The following is a 16,875-nucleotide window of genomic DNA, read 5'->3' as shown; positions in this document are numbered from 1 at the left end:
AGTGGAGATCGAATTTCAATATTGCAACAAAAACGTCAGACATAATTTCTAATTGCTTTTCATAGTGGATATCAAGTTTATAAATTGCATGGCTGGGCAGTGGATCTGTAAAAGTAGTAGTGCGTTGCTAGGTAACGACATAAACAATGGCAATTTTTATGAATGTACTGGCCATATGTATGTTGTCTAGTATATCATGGGCAGGATCTAACAATGGGAATTCCAAACCACCCATTGTATAAATTGCTTTAGATCTCTCTTACTACCTCTTCACATTAGAACATGGCTATGCAAATAACCTGCTGGCAGCAGATGGATATACAGGTCCGATCAGCAACACATCAATAACAGGACAGAGAATACTTACGAAACTAAACGAACCTAGTGTTGTGCGGATATATTCTCAGGAAACAGCCGTTATCATGTCTTCTCCGGCGCGCTGGTTAAGTTGCCTGTCAAAACAGCCAGTGATAATATGATTCAGGGCTCCCTTCATCTTCTCTCTTCCGTTGTTTCACTCACTCGTTTCACACACACACACACACACACACACACACACACACACACACACACACACACACACACACACACACACACACACACACACACACACACACACACATCTGAAGTGTGATTGGCGATGTGATGGGTTTCTAAATATTTTACTGACTGGTGCGATACTGTCAGGCTAGAATGATTGTGATCTTCAGTAGAACATTGAAATCTTTTGGAGACTAAATATTTGACTTTGTCTCATTGGATAATAGGAGGAATAAACACTGTTTTCACAGAATTTAAGAGATTTGATGAGATTTGATGTAGTTTTGTATCCCTTTTTGGATCCTTACACTGTGTAATTAAGCATAGTTTAGCAATTCCATGATATGAAAGCTTAATTGCCCCAATAACTTTCTGTCAACATCACAGTGTAGCCTAATTTTACTCGTTCCCCTCCTTTTACCCTTTTGTAAACACTGTTAGAAGAGATTCACAAAGAGCTCGCCATTGTTGAAATATGAATTCATTATGAGACGCGCTGTTACATTGTCTTTGATTGCAAAATAATTAGGTCTTTGTGGAGTTCTTACTTATTCAATGGATATTTCTCTTGCTGTTGTGGGCCGACTGTGTTCAGCTGAGCATCGTTTCCATTTTGGATCTTGTGAAGACTTACCCTGGATTTGAAACAGAATTCTTGATTAGATGTTATTGGTGTAGAATGTGGTGCAGATCTCTGTTTTTACTGAAGATTGCCTCATATGTTTAGTTAAACATTGCTGTGTAGGCCTACAGTACCAAACCCATGTTACATATATCCCTTTCACACTAAGACGTTTTTACGGCAACTTTACCATACCGGCAAATGTTTTACGCCTTTTCCTTATATCTGAAAGGTATTGCCGGTATCAAAGCTGAAACTTTTCTTTCCGCCTAGCAACCTAGTAATCATTTAGGTCAACTTCTGCCTACGGCTTAGTATGAAACGTAACCGTAATGCTGAGGTGGCATTGGCAGGCACTACGCCGTTAAACTTGTGTATGGTTGCTAGGCAGCACCCGTTAACCATCCTCCTGCCAGTTCTAAACTTTGCTTGGCATGTCACTTGTCATGTAGCCCACCACTAAGCATGCACCGTTTTCTTAACCACAACTGGATGGATCCATAAAGAATTATTGTGGGAATAAATATCACTGAATGACAGAAACTTAATGCAATTGAAGGCATGTATCAAATTGTTGCTTACGAAAACCCCAAAGTCATCTAACCATTGTAATAAATTTGAAGCAATAGCCTACCCGCGTGTGGTCAACTAGATTATAATTTCAGCACCGTTTTGATTGGGACACCACCATCGCGCTACTTTGAGACAAGCGTGGGGACTCGTCTTGATAAATCAATGTCAGATTTGACTTTTCACTGAATCTCCATTTAGATATTGGTTAGGCTACAGTTAGTTGGGGAAATGTTAGCTAAGTTGAGGTGAGTGCTGCTCATGATCAACTTGTCCAGTTGGCTCATTTGTTAGAACATTTTGCCAGCATGTTATGTACCGTAAATTCCAGACTATAAACCGCAAATTTTTTCCCAGCTTTGAACCTCGCAGCTTAAACAATGACGCGGCTAATATATGGATTTTTCCCACTTTCAATTTTTTCTCTCCAAAAAAACACATTCTGTGACGTGCTCAGTTTTTTGGCAGCATGAAGCTTTCATTAGACCAATGAAATTGCCGAACGGGTTAAGGTCAAACAACTTTTTTGTTTACTGTTTAGATTAAATCGAGCGCTCTCAAACTTCCCATCATTCTGATTACGGTAGTCATTTTGTCACCCTCATCATGGCAAAGACACGGAGAAATGCATATGATGCAGCTTTCAAGTTGAAGGCGATTGATCTGGCTGTTGAAAAAGGAAATAGAGCTGCTGCACGGGAGCTTGGTCTTAATGAGTCGATGATAAGATGTTGGAAACAGCAGCATGAGGAATTGACTCAGTGCAAAAAGACAACTAAAGCTTACTGCTAATTTTAAATTTTTTGTTACAAGCCGTGTTTCGTTAAAGCCTATTTATTTTTGTTACAAGCCGTGTTTCGTTAAAGCCTGTGTAAAGTTAATTTGTTTCAATGTACCGGTAGGCACCTGCGGCTTATAGACATGTGCGGCTTATTTATGTTCAAAATAATACTTTTTAAAAAATTCAGTGGGTGCGGCTTATATTCAGGTGCGCTTAATAGTCCAGAAATTACGGTAGATTAACAAGTGGATTATTTTGCTCTTCCCTCGCAGTCACTTAGTAGCCTAGGCCTCCTCCTGACCAAAAGCCTGAGACCACTGACTTGTCTCAGTGTGTCTTAACTTGTCTCAATCAATGTGATTTTGTTTCACTGAATCTCTGTCTGTATAGGCTATTAGGTTAATTGGTTTCTGGCTGGGCAAATAAGTGGAGGTGATCATCTATCAATGATCAGAAACATTTAGCATGTAATAATGTAGCCTAAATCAAGTGTAGGCCTATTATTTGGCTGGATCACGTATAGACATCTGCAAAAGCCCACATAGGTTGTGAAATATGAACACGAGACTCACATACTTTTGAAAATAGGATTGCTATTATTTTCCATCGGTATCATGATGAAGATACAGCGGTTTCAAGTTGTGTGGGAAAAATATTATTTGTATTTTATTCTGTTATTTTCCATTATATTCTTACTACAAAATATATGTGTGTTTGACTGTGATTGGGGTAGGTGTGTCTTGTCTGTTTAATGAACAGAATCATGAACTATTGACTTCATTTGGACATAACATAATTAAACAAAATATATTACATTTATTTTTGATGGTGTATATTCTCAATGGATTTATTAAAATTGACGCCCACCCACATCTTCACACCACTACTGCCACTCATCCCCAGCATGCCGCCATAAAAGGCATATGCAGGCAAGAAGGTGGTAAAAATGGGCCTGTTTATAAGGGGGTCATATAAACATTACCCCATTTTTTTTACAGGCAAAATCTGTAAATCCAATGTGAAAGCAGCAAGAGTAACAACTAGGCTTAAAAGGCCTAGTCTCTCCAAAATGAAGGGAAAATTGTACAGCATCACCCTCATTCATGACAACTCTACTATATTTGTTCTGAAAGACTTGCAGTTGAAACATGTCGTCATGGAAGCTTTTAATCTGAATAAAGAAATCTTGAAATATGCCTTGATTGCTGCTGTGCTGAATAGCCTCACAGGAGAAACAGTCACATTTTCCTTCCAGTTGTGGAGAGAAAACTACCTCCATGGATTAAGCACTTATGGCAGAAAAAAAAGGCTTATCCAGAGTAACACTAACACAACAAAGGGTTTTGCATGGTTGGCCTGAGCTCAGACTAAACACGTTTCAGAAGACAGTTTGTTGTCTGGCTTTGAAAACAATTAAAAAAGCAAATGCAATGTTCTTATCTCTGCCATAGCTGCTCCTCCTCCTTGCCTTTTAATTTTTACCTTTACCATCTTTGTTTTGACAGTTGGTTCTTGAAGCATACTTAAAGTCATTAAAATTCAGTTCCTGATTAAACAGTGATTGACTTGCCCCGCACGTCAGAAGCAGTCGAGTGTTTAATGAATCTCCGTCTATTTTTCATCCGATAATTAGGAGTCTGTGGTAATGAGTCATACCTCGGAGTTGACTGGCGTCTCATTGGTGGTCAGGGTCGTGTTCATTAGACTCTAAACGTAACAAAACAGACTGAAACATGGAGGGCCTACCTGGACTCGTACAATAACAAACTCTCATTTTAGTTTTCCGTTGCAAAATGTTTTAAAACATTTTGCGTTAGTGTGCCGAATGGACACCACCATGGTTGTCGTTGTGTATCTGTGAAGCTCCAGCTCCTCAGTGTCCTTGCCCAGGCGCTCACCCGGCGATGACACTTAACAAACAACAATATCCTTGAGAGTCTGCAGGCGTGGAGCTGAAGCCTCTGGGACTAAGGCTTCCCATCAGCATGCAGAGAGCATTACTGCTTTAATATGAAGGGGCCATATGGAGCGCAGAGGTACTGCATAGTGGTGAAATAACTTTTCGCTTGTAAGGGTAATTTTGTTTTATAGAGCCACGTGTTAAACAGTACTGATAGGGTTGAGAAATTCTATTCATCAGAATGTAAGACATTCACTTTTTTTGTTGTAATCCATTCACAATGTAGTTGCTTCCCAAGTGTTTTTATAGTTGAATTCTTTGACCTGATGATGATAGCATGCATCAAATAAAAATGTGATTTAAAAGAGTACGGCAACAGGGTGTTACAGGGTGCAATTCCACAAGCCGCCATATACTCTCTGCTGTGGAATAGTTCCATGTGAATAGCATTATGAGTATCATTACACATAGCAAGACATGAACCTAAAACTGCTAGAATTTGCTCTTGAGTGCTACTTAATGTCGTTAGTCCCACTTGCAGGATGCTGGCTCACCGTTCGAAAAACAGGTTGCCAGTTGGAGTGAGATTGGCCTACACAGAAATGCATCAAACAGTAAATGAGACTTGGAGTCGGCGCCGCTCAGGCAACACTTCCAATTTACTGAAGGCTCTGAGTCAGAGTGCTCAGTGTCTGGAAACCTTCCAAACCATTTCCTTTTCATCCCCCTACTAATCTGTTATGTGGATTATTAGTTCCCCCAAGTGGGGTTGGGAGGGGGGCTATGACGAAACAGCCAACCATCTACCCACTCTCTTCTTTGAAGTTTCAAGTTTTATTTGTCACATGCACAAGTACAGTGAAATGCTTAACTTGCATACCCTACCCAACAATGCAGTATTCAATGTCAAATAGGATAACTAATCAAAAAAATAAATAAAAACACGAGAAATAAAAATTGAGAGGAAGCTATACTGAACAAAAATGTAAACGCAACATGCAACAATTTCAAGACTTACACTTACAAGTGAAATAAATGTATTAGGCCCTAATCTATGGATTTAACATGACTTGGAATACAGATATGCATCTGGTTACAGATACCTTAAAAAAAGGTAGGGTGTGGATCAGAAAACCATTCAGTATAAGGTGTGACCACCATTTACTTCATGCAGCGCAACACATCTCCTTCACATAGAGTTGATCAGGCTGTTGATTGTGACCTGTGGAATGTTGTCCCACTCCTCTTCAATGGCTGTGCAAAGTTGCTGGATGTTGGCAGGAACTGGAACAAGCTGTAGTATACGTCGATCCAGAGCATCCCAAAGTTGCCCAATGGGTGACATGTCTGGTGAGTATGCAGGCCTTGGAAGAACTGAGACATTTTCAGCTTCCAGGAATTGTGTACAGATCCTTGCGATATGGGGCCATGCATTATAATGCTGAAACATGATGTGATGGTGGCGGATGAATGGCACGACAATGGGCCTCAGGATCTTACCACGGCATCGCTGTGCATTCAAATTGCCATCAATAAAATGCAATTATGTTCGTTGTCCATAGCTTATGCCTGCCCATACCATAACCCCACTGCCACCATGGGGCACTCTGTTCACAACGTTGCCATTACCTTATGGCAGAGAAATGAACATTAAATTATCTGGCAACAGGTCTGGTGGACATTCCTGCAGTCAGCATTCCAATTGCACAATCCCTAAAAACTCGAGACATCTGTGGCATTGTGTTGTGTGACAAAACTGCAAAGGAATTCTGCAGCATTGAAGGTCAATCAATTAAATGTATTTATAAAACCCTTTTTACATCAGCTGATGTCACAAAATGCTATACAGAAACCCAGCCTAAAACACCAAACAGCAAGCAATGCAGGTCCCCAAGAACACAGTGGCCTCCATCATTCTTAAATGGAAGTAGTTTGGAACCACCAAGACTCTTCCTAGAGCTGGCCACCCAGCCAAGCTGAGCATTCGGGGGAGAAGGGCCTTGGTCAGGGAGGTGACAAAGAACCTGATGGTCACTCTGACAGAGCTCCAGAGGTCCTCTTTGGAGATGGGAGAACCTTTCAGAAGGACAACCATCTCTGCAGCACTCCACCAATCAGGCCTTTATGGTAGAACGGCCAGATGGAAGCCACTCCTCAGTAAAAGGCACATGACAGCCTGCTTGGAGTTTGCCAAAAGGCAGCTTAAGGACTCTCAGACCATGAGAAACAAGATTCTCTGGTCTGATGAAACCAAGATTGAACTCTTTGGCCTGAATGCCAAGTGCCATGTTTGGAAGAAACCTGGCAACATCCCTACGGTGAAGCATGGTGGTGGCAGCCTCATGCTGTGGGGATGTTTTTCAGTGGCAGGGACTGGGAGACTAGTTAGGATCAAGGGAAAGATGAACAAAGAAAAGTACAGAGAGATCCTTGATGAAAACCTGCTCCAGAGTGCGCAGGACAACAACCCTAAGCACACAGCCAAGACAACGCAGACGTGGCTTCGTGACAAGTCTCTGAATGTCCTTGAGTGGCTCAGCCGGAGCTCGGACTTGAACCCGATCGAACATCTCTGGAGAGATCTGAAAATAGCTGTGCATTGATGATCCCCATCCATCCTGACAGAGCTTGAGAGGATCTGCAGAGAAGAATGGGAGAAACTCCCCAAATACAGGTGTGCCAAGCTTGTAGCATCACACCCAAGAAGACTCGATGCTGTAATCTCTGTCAAAGGTGCATCAACAAAGTACTGAGTAAAGGGTCTTAATACTTATGTAAATGTGATATTTCCTATTTTTTATACAAACCAGTTATGTTGTATTGTGTGTAGATTGATGAGGGGGAAAAAAAACAATTTAATCAATTTGAGAATAAGGTTGAAACATAACAAAATGTGGAAAAAGTCAAGGGGTCTGAATACTTTCCAAATGCACTGTATGTACATGTAGGCAGGTATGGAACTTGGGGAGATGAGATGACAGTCAGAAGTCAGACCATGGCAAAGATTATAATTCAAACACAGATACATCAGATTGGATTACGTTAATAGGTTGTCATTTACCGATGCATGCCTTGTGCTTTTGGGAAGGTGTCCCGGGTAGTCAATGATATAACATCTTCACTTGGAAAACGACAAGTCAAATACATCAAAGGAAAAAAATAGGATCTTTATTTACTATTCTTTATGTTTTATTTTAGGGTTGGTTTTTCAGCTATTTGATCATATGCCCGTCATACGAATGATTTCATAAAATAATAACTTTTTAGCATATTAAAAAACATGGATGCTCTTCATAGGAGGTTTCATTGTCGTTTGATCTGGTAATATGACCTGAAATGTTTGTACATTTAATAATGTTTGCTGGCTTCATAATTCAACTTGCAATCTAAGTGTAATGAATACTCAGTGAGAAAAAGGTGTAGATTCACTCGCAGAGCGAGGCAGGTGTTTATTTCGTGATCACAGGTTGGCAAACAGGCAGGTGAATCAAAACTAGGACTGAAGGCTATAACTGGTTCTCACAAACGAGCTAGGAAAAGGCTTATTAGAGTTAAAACGAACAATACCTCACAAAGGCACAAACAGAAGGAACTGAACTAAATAAGGAGCTGATGAGACCAGGTGAGTAACTAACACAGGTGAAACCAATGAACAAAAATGAAAGACAGGGCTACGTTCAAGAACACAACGAAACAGAACACAAGGTTGACTAAGAAAATAAATACAGAAACTTACGCTAAGTAATCTATACTAAAGTTACTTTTATGAATCTTCATTTTGAGGAGTCTAAACTGATTTATAATTTGATAGATCATAAATGCTGGGGCATTTTAATATAAATGGATATCGCAAATATAATCAAGCCAATCTGGCTAAATGGAAATGGACCCAGATGGCCCCCTGAAGATCCTCACCAGACTGAAGGTCAGGATTCAGGTTCTTAATAGCAGCGGTGCATAAAGATACGCTCGTTTGCTAAGTTCGCCATATTGTACATTGCTTTCTGTTACTCTTTTTTTGTTTCGGCATTAGCACAGTATAAATGATCCCAATTCTAGCTCCAAGACGCCTGCAAACCGAAAAAGTAGGTTATGCTGATTTATTAGCGCATTGAACCATGTCGTGTGCCATAGTTTAAAAAATCTGCGAAGAGTGCTCCAACAATGACGTCATATCTGAATTCCGACACTTTATTTTTTATTTTATTTGTATTTAACCTTTATTTAACTAGGCAAGTCAGTTAAGAACAAATTATTATTTACAATGATGGCCTACCCCGGCCAAACCCTAACCCGGACGATGCTGGGCCAATTGTGTGCCGCCCTATGGGACTCCCAATCACAGCCTGTTGTAATACAGCCTGGAATCAAACCAGGGTCTGTAGTGACACCTCTAGCAGTGAGATGCAGTGCCTTAGACCGCTGTGCCACTCGGGAGACTTCACCATTGCACATTGACAGTGTTTACCATGGTCTCTGGCAGATTCTGTTTTTATTCCAAAGCTTCAAGGATGTGTGTACCTGTATGTGTTGTATGGAAGAGCTCCAACTTGAACTGTTGCCAGGGGAGTCCCTAATGCCCAGCTGTGGGCACTAATACCACTATAGGATCACCAAATTGCTCATAACAAAAATATCATGATCCTACACTCTGCTGTAGTGGAAAGCTTATATCAATATGAAAATAAGTGTAAGCAAAAATATTTGTTCAAACATTTAATGATTTTTATCATCGATATAGAAATAATAACACTACAGAAGTTTGAATAAGTAGGTTATGTATTCCCTCAATGTCCTTTGTGAGTGCGTGATAGCTCCTTGTGATTAGGACCTAAACTGCAGGGATTTTGTAGAGGTATACTTTTGTAGAGGTATAATTACACCACATAATTCAACACCAGGTATTATCCATCTCTGGGTCGTGTTTTGTCCAGATTTTTTTTCATAAAGTGGGCATTCTTGGCTATCCCAGAATTCCGTGTGCCCGGTGTAGCCTACGGTGACAAGCTAGCTTGGCTACTGCAGGCAGTGGCAGGATGACATAGGGGAGACTACCGGAGTCAGCAGCCAAAGCTTGGAGAAACTGCACCTCAGACAACGGATTTTGGAGGACACAGGATACCCGGTAATACAATAGTAACTCCGGATTTCATAAAGGGGACTCGTGTATTGAATTCAGTAGTGGCACATTAATTGTGGAAAGAGAGAAAATAGTTTCATTATCGATGTTTTCATCTGAAAATGTGACGTGCGGCCGTTGCATCATTTACAGGAGATGACGAGGCGATTCCCTTGTACAAAAAATACTGCTCATGGATAACTTAGTTATAGTAACATTCAAGACGAATAGAGATATGTTGATCTTTATTGAATCTGTGTATCCCGTATCCCTCATTGTAATTTGAGAAATCATGCTTTCTGCACAAGCTACTTTGTATCATATGAGTATAATTTTCCTCGGGATACAGTGTCATGGCCATGTGATCAAAACGCCCGATGCCTAGTTGCGACTGGTTAAAAAAAGTGTCTAATAATTGGATTAACGCACGGATTCTTGCGCATCGAAGGAAAAGTTGTCCGTTGTATTATTTTGTGGGAGTTGTGCGCTATTTTGTGCTATTTACTATGGTGGTGTGCGTAACGTCTAGCGGTTTTGATAAGTTATTGGTAGACCATCACCGGTGTATGACAGTTATGACTTCAATCCCGAAGTTCCTGTCTCGGTTTTCGGTATGTGTTTCTGCAATGCGGTGGGTGTGGCCTGACTGTTCGGTAGATGGAGAGGAGAGAGGAGAGAGGAGGAGAGGAGAGCGTCTTCTGGCCGCTCAGCCAGCTGCTTTACTCGCCCGACGGGGCGTTTTTCAGCCCACATCATGGTTAGCAAAGTGAGGGCACATGCTACAGACACAGGTGGTGCCCCATTGTGCAAGCTCATGGGTCAGAAAATGTAGCTATAGTGGTCCATTGTTTACTATTTTATGGATGTGTTTTATTTTGGTCTCATCTGTCACCACGGGACATCAGAAATGGGTTATAATAGGCCAACAATGTACATCTATGTGTGTGTGTGTAAATGCAATAAACTGTTTACATAGGTACATGTTTGCTATTTGTCTGTTTTTATCATCATTTTGATTTATGATGTAGAAACCGCAAACTCCAGCACAAGGTAATGCTATGATTGATTTAAAATGAAATGGTTATGATAATATCTGCACCACTCGGGCTTTGAATGTTTAAAGTGATAGGCCTATCTGGAACTTTGTTCATTTTCTTAGCGTATTTGAAGAGGTAGGGCATCAATGTGTGTCCATACCAATACTTACTCTCTCCAAATAGCAGACATGGTGGTATGGTCCACAGAATAGTGATTATCATGGTTTCCTTTACGTGAGCTGCATGCTAGGGTTGTGTTGTTGACCAGTGACCACACCTCAGAAAGTGACTCACTCTCAGCCTGTTGAGGCTAACAGAGAAGTAAACAAATAAGCATATTGCTGCAGATTTCTGTTGTGCTTTTCACTAATACCTGCCCAATATCCTTTATCTTGGCTAGAGCTCAGCCGACCATTGGTCAATATTAGCAAAATAGCTTTCGATTCAACGTAATGGTTATAAGGCCTTGGATAGAAGAAAGAGCAGTGCAGCTGCTGAAGCCATGCTGGGTGTAAACCTTCTGTAAAGCTCTTCAGTCCAGGAGCAGTGCAGCTGCTGAAGCCATGCTGGGTGTAAACCTTCTGTAAAGCTCTTCAGTCCAGGAGCAGTGCAGCTGCTGAAGCCATGCTGGGTGTAAACCTTCTGTAAAGCTCTTCAGACCAGGAGCAGTGCAGCTGCTGAAGCCATGCTGGGTGTAAACCTTCTGTAAAGCTCTTCAGACCAGGAGCAGTGCAGCTGCTGAAGCCATGCTGGGTTTAAACCTTCTGTAAAGCTCTTCAGTCCAGGAGCAGTGCAGCTGCTGAAGCCATGCTGGGTTTAAACCTTCTGTAAAGCTCTTCAGTCCAGCTGCTGAAGCCATGCTGGGTTTAAACCTTCTGTAAAGCTCTTCAGTCCAGGAGCAGTGGATGGGTTCCATTTTTCTCATGGACGTGTATCATCCTTATGTCCTACAGTATATGACTTTGATGGATGGCTTAAAGTGTGTTATGCTGACCACAGACTACTGCAACAATACTGCTACTGTAAGGTTAAAGGGAGAATGTCACACATACAGCATCTCTTACCATAACATTTTACGTGTTGGTCATTTAGCAGACGTTCTTATCCAGAGCAACTTACAGTAGTGAGTGCATACATTTTCGTACTGGCCACCCTGGGAGTAAAAACACAAAATACAAGATTTATAGTGTGATATGTAGGGTAGCACTGTGGTGGAGCAGTGGGGGCCAAATAACAATGCTTGGCTTGTCTGGAATGGATTTCTCAGTCTAAATATGGGTCAGTGGCTTTTGGCCTCTGTGTCGAGTGTTTCAATCACTGGATCCAGGCTACAGTGGAACACGTCACAGAGCAGCAGCCTATTCAGAGCAAAGCAGAAAGAATACGAAGATACCAAGGGACTTTTCTATCAATAGCAGGGTAAAGTCCTTTGGTTGTGCACCTCTAGTACATTTTACATTTCAGTCATTTATCAGACGCTCTTATCCAGACTGATTTACAGGAGCAGTTAGGGCTAGGTGCCTTGCTCACGGGCACATCGGCACACTTTTCACCTTGTCGGCTCAGGGATTCGAACCAGCGACCTTTCAGTCACTGGCCCAACACTCTGAACTGCTAGGCTACATGCCGCCGCTTAGTCAAGATAGTTCAAAAAGACTGCCTTGTGTGTAAGTATACAGTCACTCAGATTACTGCATGGAGACTAATTTACAAGAGCAGGCATGTTTTGTGTAAAAGAGGAAAGCAGAACTTGTTTGTGACTCAAGGAGCTGTGTTTTAGCATTGCAACAGCACCAAGGACAGCGCCACAGACTTTGAATAATAGACAGTCAGGCCCAGTTCAACTCCTATACCACTGTTGTAAGCCTATTTTTCTCATAACTGAAGGGCTAGTGAATGTCAATCAGGAAGCCTTGTAAGTGTGCTGCTGCTTTGTCATCAGGATAATTCAATCTCATTGAAAGAGATATATGCAGTAACTCAGCAATTTTTTTTCTCTGAGTTTTTTTGCGAAACATTGCCATTCCTTTCCTTGATATAGCCTATGACCCTCAAACTCAACTCTGGACCTCGAAGCCAGTTCCACTGAATTGTTTCATTGTTCCCCTCTAATCAGGGACGAATTTAGACCTGGGACACCAGGTGTGTGCAGTTAATGATCAGGTACAATAAAACACCAGCAGGCTCCGGACCTCGTCGGGTCAGAGCTGACTACCCCTGGCCTATGAGTTGAAACATGAGCAGTTTAGAGGAGTTAAAGTCTGATTGTATAGAAGTCAGGTAGTATCCTTTACGGTATAAACAGCAACAACTACTGTATACCGTGTTACTTAAGCAATAAGGCCAGAGGAGGTGTGGTACATGGCCAATATGCCACGGCTAAGGGCTGTTCTTAGGCACGACGGAACGCCCTTAGCCGTGGTATATTGGCCATATACCACAAACCCCTGAGGTGCCTTATTGCTATTATAAACTGCTTACCAATGCAATTAGAGCAGTAACAATAAATGTTTTGTCATACCCGTGGTATATGGTCTGATATACCACGGCTGTCAGCCAATTAGCATTCAGAGCTTGAACCACCCAGTTTATAATATACTTTAATCAAATCAAATCCAAGTTTATTTGTCACGTGCGCCGAATACAACAGGTTCTAACCAATAGTGTGAAAAAAGGTGTGTGTGTGTGTGTGTGTGTGTGTGTGTGTGTGTGTGTGTGTGTGTGTGTGTGTGTGTGTGTGTAGGTAAGTAAAGAAATAAAACAACAGTAAAAAGACATTTGAAAATAACAGTAGCGAGGCTACATACAGACACCGGTTAGTCAGGCTGATTGAGGTAGTATGTACATGTAGATATGGTTAAAGTGACTATGCATATATGATGAACAGAGAGTAGCAGTAGCGTAAAAAGAGGTAGCCCGGTTAGCCAGTGTGTGGGAGCACTGGTTGGTCGGGCCAATTGAGTTAGTATGTACATGAATCTATAGTTAAAGTGACTATGCATATATGATAAACAAAGAGTAGCAGCAGTGTAAAAGAGGGGTTGGGGGGGCACACAATGCAGATAGTCCGGGTAGCCATGTGATTACCTGTTCAGGAGTCTTATGGCTTGGGGGTAAAAACTGTTGAGAAGCCATTTGGTCCTAGACTTGGCACTCCGGTACCACTTTCCATACGGTAGTAGAGAGAACAGTCCATGACTGGGGTGACTGGGATCTTTGACCATTTTTAGGGCCTTTCTCTGACACCGCCTGGTGTAGAGGTCCTGGATGGCAGGCAGCTTAGCCCCAGTGATGTACTGGGTCGTACGCACTACCCTCTGTAGTGCCTTGCGGTCGGAGGCCGAGCAATTGCCGTACCAGGCAGTGATGAAACCGGTCAGGATGCTCTCGATGTTGCAGATGTAGAACCTTTTGAGGATCTGAGGACCCATGCCAAATCTTTTTAGTTTCCTGAGGGGGAATAGGCTTTGTCGTGCCCTCTTCACGACTCCATGGTAAATGTGAAGTGTTATCAAAAATGTTTAGGTTTTTGGAAGTTGTAGTCTCCATTTATAATCATATTACTCTGACAGTGTATAGGTCTATAGACAGTGTATAGGTCTATAGACAGTGTATAGGTCTATAGACAGTGTATAGGCCTATAGACAGTGTATAGGCCTATAGACAGTGTATAGGCCTATAGACAGTGTATAGGCCTATAGACAGTGTATAGGCCTATAGACAGTGTATAGGCCTATAGACAGTGTATAGGCCTATAGACAGTGTATAGGCCTATAGACAGTGTATAGGTCTATAGACAATGTATAGGCCTATAGACAGTGTATAGGTCTATAGACAGTGTATAGGTCTATAGACAGTGTATAGGCCTATAGACAGTGTATAGGCCTATAGACAGTGTATAGGTCTATAGACAGTGTATAGGTCTATAGACAGTGTATAGGTCTATAGACAGTGTATAGGTCTATAGACAGTGTATAGGCCTATAGACAGTGTATAGGCCTATAGACAGTGTATAGGTCTATAGACAGTGTATAGGTCTATAGACAGTGTATAGGTCTATAGACAGTGTATAGGCCTATATCGATGTATCATAAACTTCACAGTATGCCTAGCAGCTGTCCTAGATGTTTGAATGACAGCCTTTAAGTTCTATACTCTGTAACTGTGTGGATCTGTGGATAGTACTGTATCATTCAGTAATGTAATGGTGCGATCCTGCATTAGAGTCCATGGGAGATTCTCTATGATGAGAACATCTATCAAAGGGGAAAAAAACTATTGGAGCGCAGTATGCAGATCAGATCAGTACATGCCTTATTTTAATTGGGATCTAAACTCAATTTCTTTTAACCTTATAATTATTATAATTTTCTCATCTTAATCAGGTTTCTGTTTGCTCTTAGATGGACCTGATTGAATAATTCATATTTCTCATTAACATTTAAATTTTAGTCACTTAGGAGACGCTCTTATCCAGACGGACTTACAGTACAGAGCTGCGTCCAGTATGAAGGAAGTTGGAGTTAGTTTCACAGGCCAATGCTAACTAGCTTAGCACAAAGAGTGGAAGTCTTTGGGTACAGCTAGCATACATACAAATAGTATCCACGAGTTCATCCGACTCTGGGGAAGTAGATAAAGGGCTTTATTGCCAATATCCCAAACTCTCTCTTTAATATCATCAATATTATGCCACATGAAACACTGTTATTACAGTTCCTGGCTTGTTTGCTTTGGCTTCAAAGGGTTGGAGTTGAATGGAAAAACTTTCTAGGTCACAGTAGCTGACTCTGTTAATGATACCTCATAAAAAAACAGATGTCAAATATTAGACGTATTCTTTATTCATGAGCAGTGTTGTTTTGGGTCATCAATGATTGAGTATAAAGTCTTTAATCCACCTACCAGGGAGAGCCATACAATAAGTAACTAGGCTCATCTAAGCCGTGTCAGCTGATTTGAACCTCTCTCCCATCCAGATCAATGGTTCCCTCATGACCCTTTCTAATCTGCCCTGGTGTTTTTTACTTGGACAAAACGGGTTTCTTCTGTGATAGGCTTTGAGCGTGTTGTGACAGACAGAATCAACTCCCTCCAGCATGTCTGTTGCACTTCACACTTTGGGATGCTTTGTGACGGGGGAACACAGATGTGCTGGTAGCTTTCTGTTTGTTCCTCCAATTTCCCTAAGGGAGGTCATTCGTTGTGGAAATGTGTTCCCTCACTCATGTGGGCTACTGTTGCTTTCCCCCCTCTCCCTGGGTGGTCTGGGTTGACTCCTGGTATTGTGGTTGGTTAAATTGTAGGGCTGTTTGGTAAAGAGGACCAGCTGTGGCGGTGAACTGGGTAATTGGCTGGGTGGGTCTCTGGACTCTGCCAGTCCACTGCCGGCCCACCGGCTCTATTAGCCGAAGGGGAAGAAAGCAATGCAATCAGATTGAAGGAGACACTGGTTATTTGGGAATAATTGAAGGGAGAACAATAAGTTAGAGGAAGCAAGCGTAAGATAAGATCTGAAGAGGACATCTGTCGGTACTAGTGCTGAGCGATTAGTGCTTTTTGAGGTCGTTTCGACTGTTTTCGATTTCTTTTTTGATTATAATTTTTTTAAACATTAAATGCGCTATGCATTTTGTGGGTTGAATGCTGTAACAGCGCAGAATAAAACAATTAATAAAAGTCCAATGATGGTAGTGACTACTCATTACTGCTTATCACTTATTAACCTCATTTATTCACATTACTTAAGTATTTGTTTTATTCGATGACTTTATTATTTCATTCCAAGTCAACATCTCATCTCTATAGAGCTGCTGCCTATATAGCCTGACAAATTCACTATTTTAGTAGTTCTTCAAAGTAAATTAGGCACTTTTATGACTTCTGAATACCAACTATCAATCACCTCGATCATGTATTTGTAGGTAGAGAAAGCCCCGCAATGCAACTGCTTTCTATCTGTCGCGTGCTCCACACAGACCAAGACCAGACAAGTAAGCAGGCGTGCAATGGATTATGGTTATTGTAGTTAATTACCACATTTCCTGCGCTAAACTATGTAGAATACTGGCCTGTTGGAAACTATAATTCCCTACTACATTGCAGAGTTTGGGCTAGATCAGATTTTTCTCCACAGAAACTTAGCATCAAGCTCATAAAAAAACAGACAACTAAATGGAATTTAAATAATTGAACTGACGTCAATTAGTTGTTTAAAAACGGAAAAATAAAAAGCAGAGAAATGATTTAGTGTAGAGGTGCTGACTAATGGCAAATAAACTGTAAGCTATATACTCTACATATAAA

General features: G+C 41.3%; 1 protein-coding gene across 19 annotated transcripts in view; it reads left to right on the top strand.

The window, feature by feature from the left end:
* Nucleotides 1-16,875, top strand: part of epb41l3a (erythrocyte membrane protein band 4.1-like 3a) — an 83,105-nt gene that overhangs the window by 13,319 nt on the left and 52,911 nt on the right. For 7 of the 19 annotated variants that reach the window (XM_014181254.2, XM_014181247.2, XM_014181250.2 and 4 more), the window contains exon 1: nucleotides 9,419-9,538. The exons of 2 other annotated variants lie outside the window; for them this stretch is intronic. The gene's annotated coding sequence lies outside the window, so the exon portion shown is untranslated. Of the gene's footprint in view, nucleotides 1-9,417; nucleotides 9,539-16,875 lie in introns of those variants that run through there. 10 more of the 19 variants (XM_045710950.1, XM_045710949.1, XM_045710947.1 and 7 more) reach the window with 4 other exon arrangements.

Source organism: Salmo salar, chromosome ssa29 (assembly GCF_905237065.1).
Source record: "Salmo salar chromosome ssa29, Ssal_v3.1, whole genome shotgun sequence".
Classification (NCBI taxonomy): Eukaryota; Metazoa; Chordata; class Actinopteri; order Salmoniformes; family Salmonidae; genus Salmo; species Salmo salar.
This window is presented reverse-complemented; position numbering and strand designations above follow the sequence as displayed.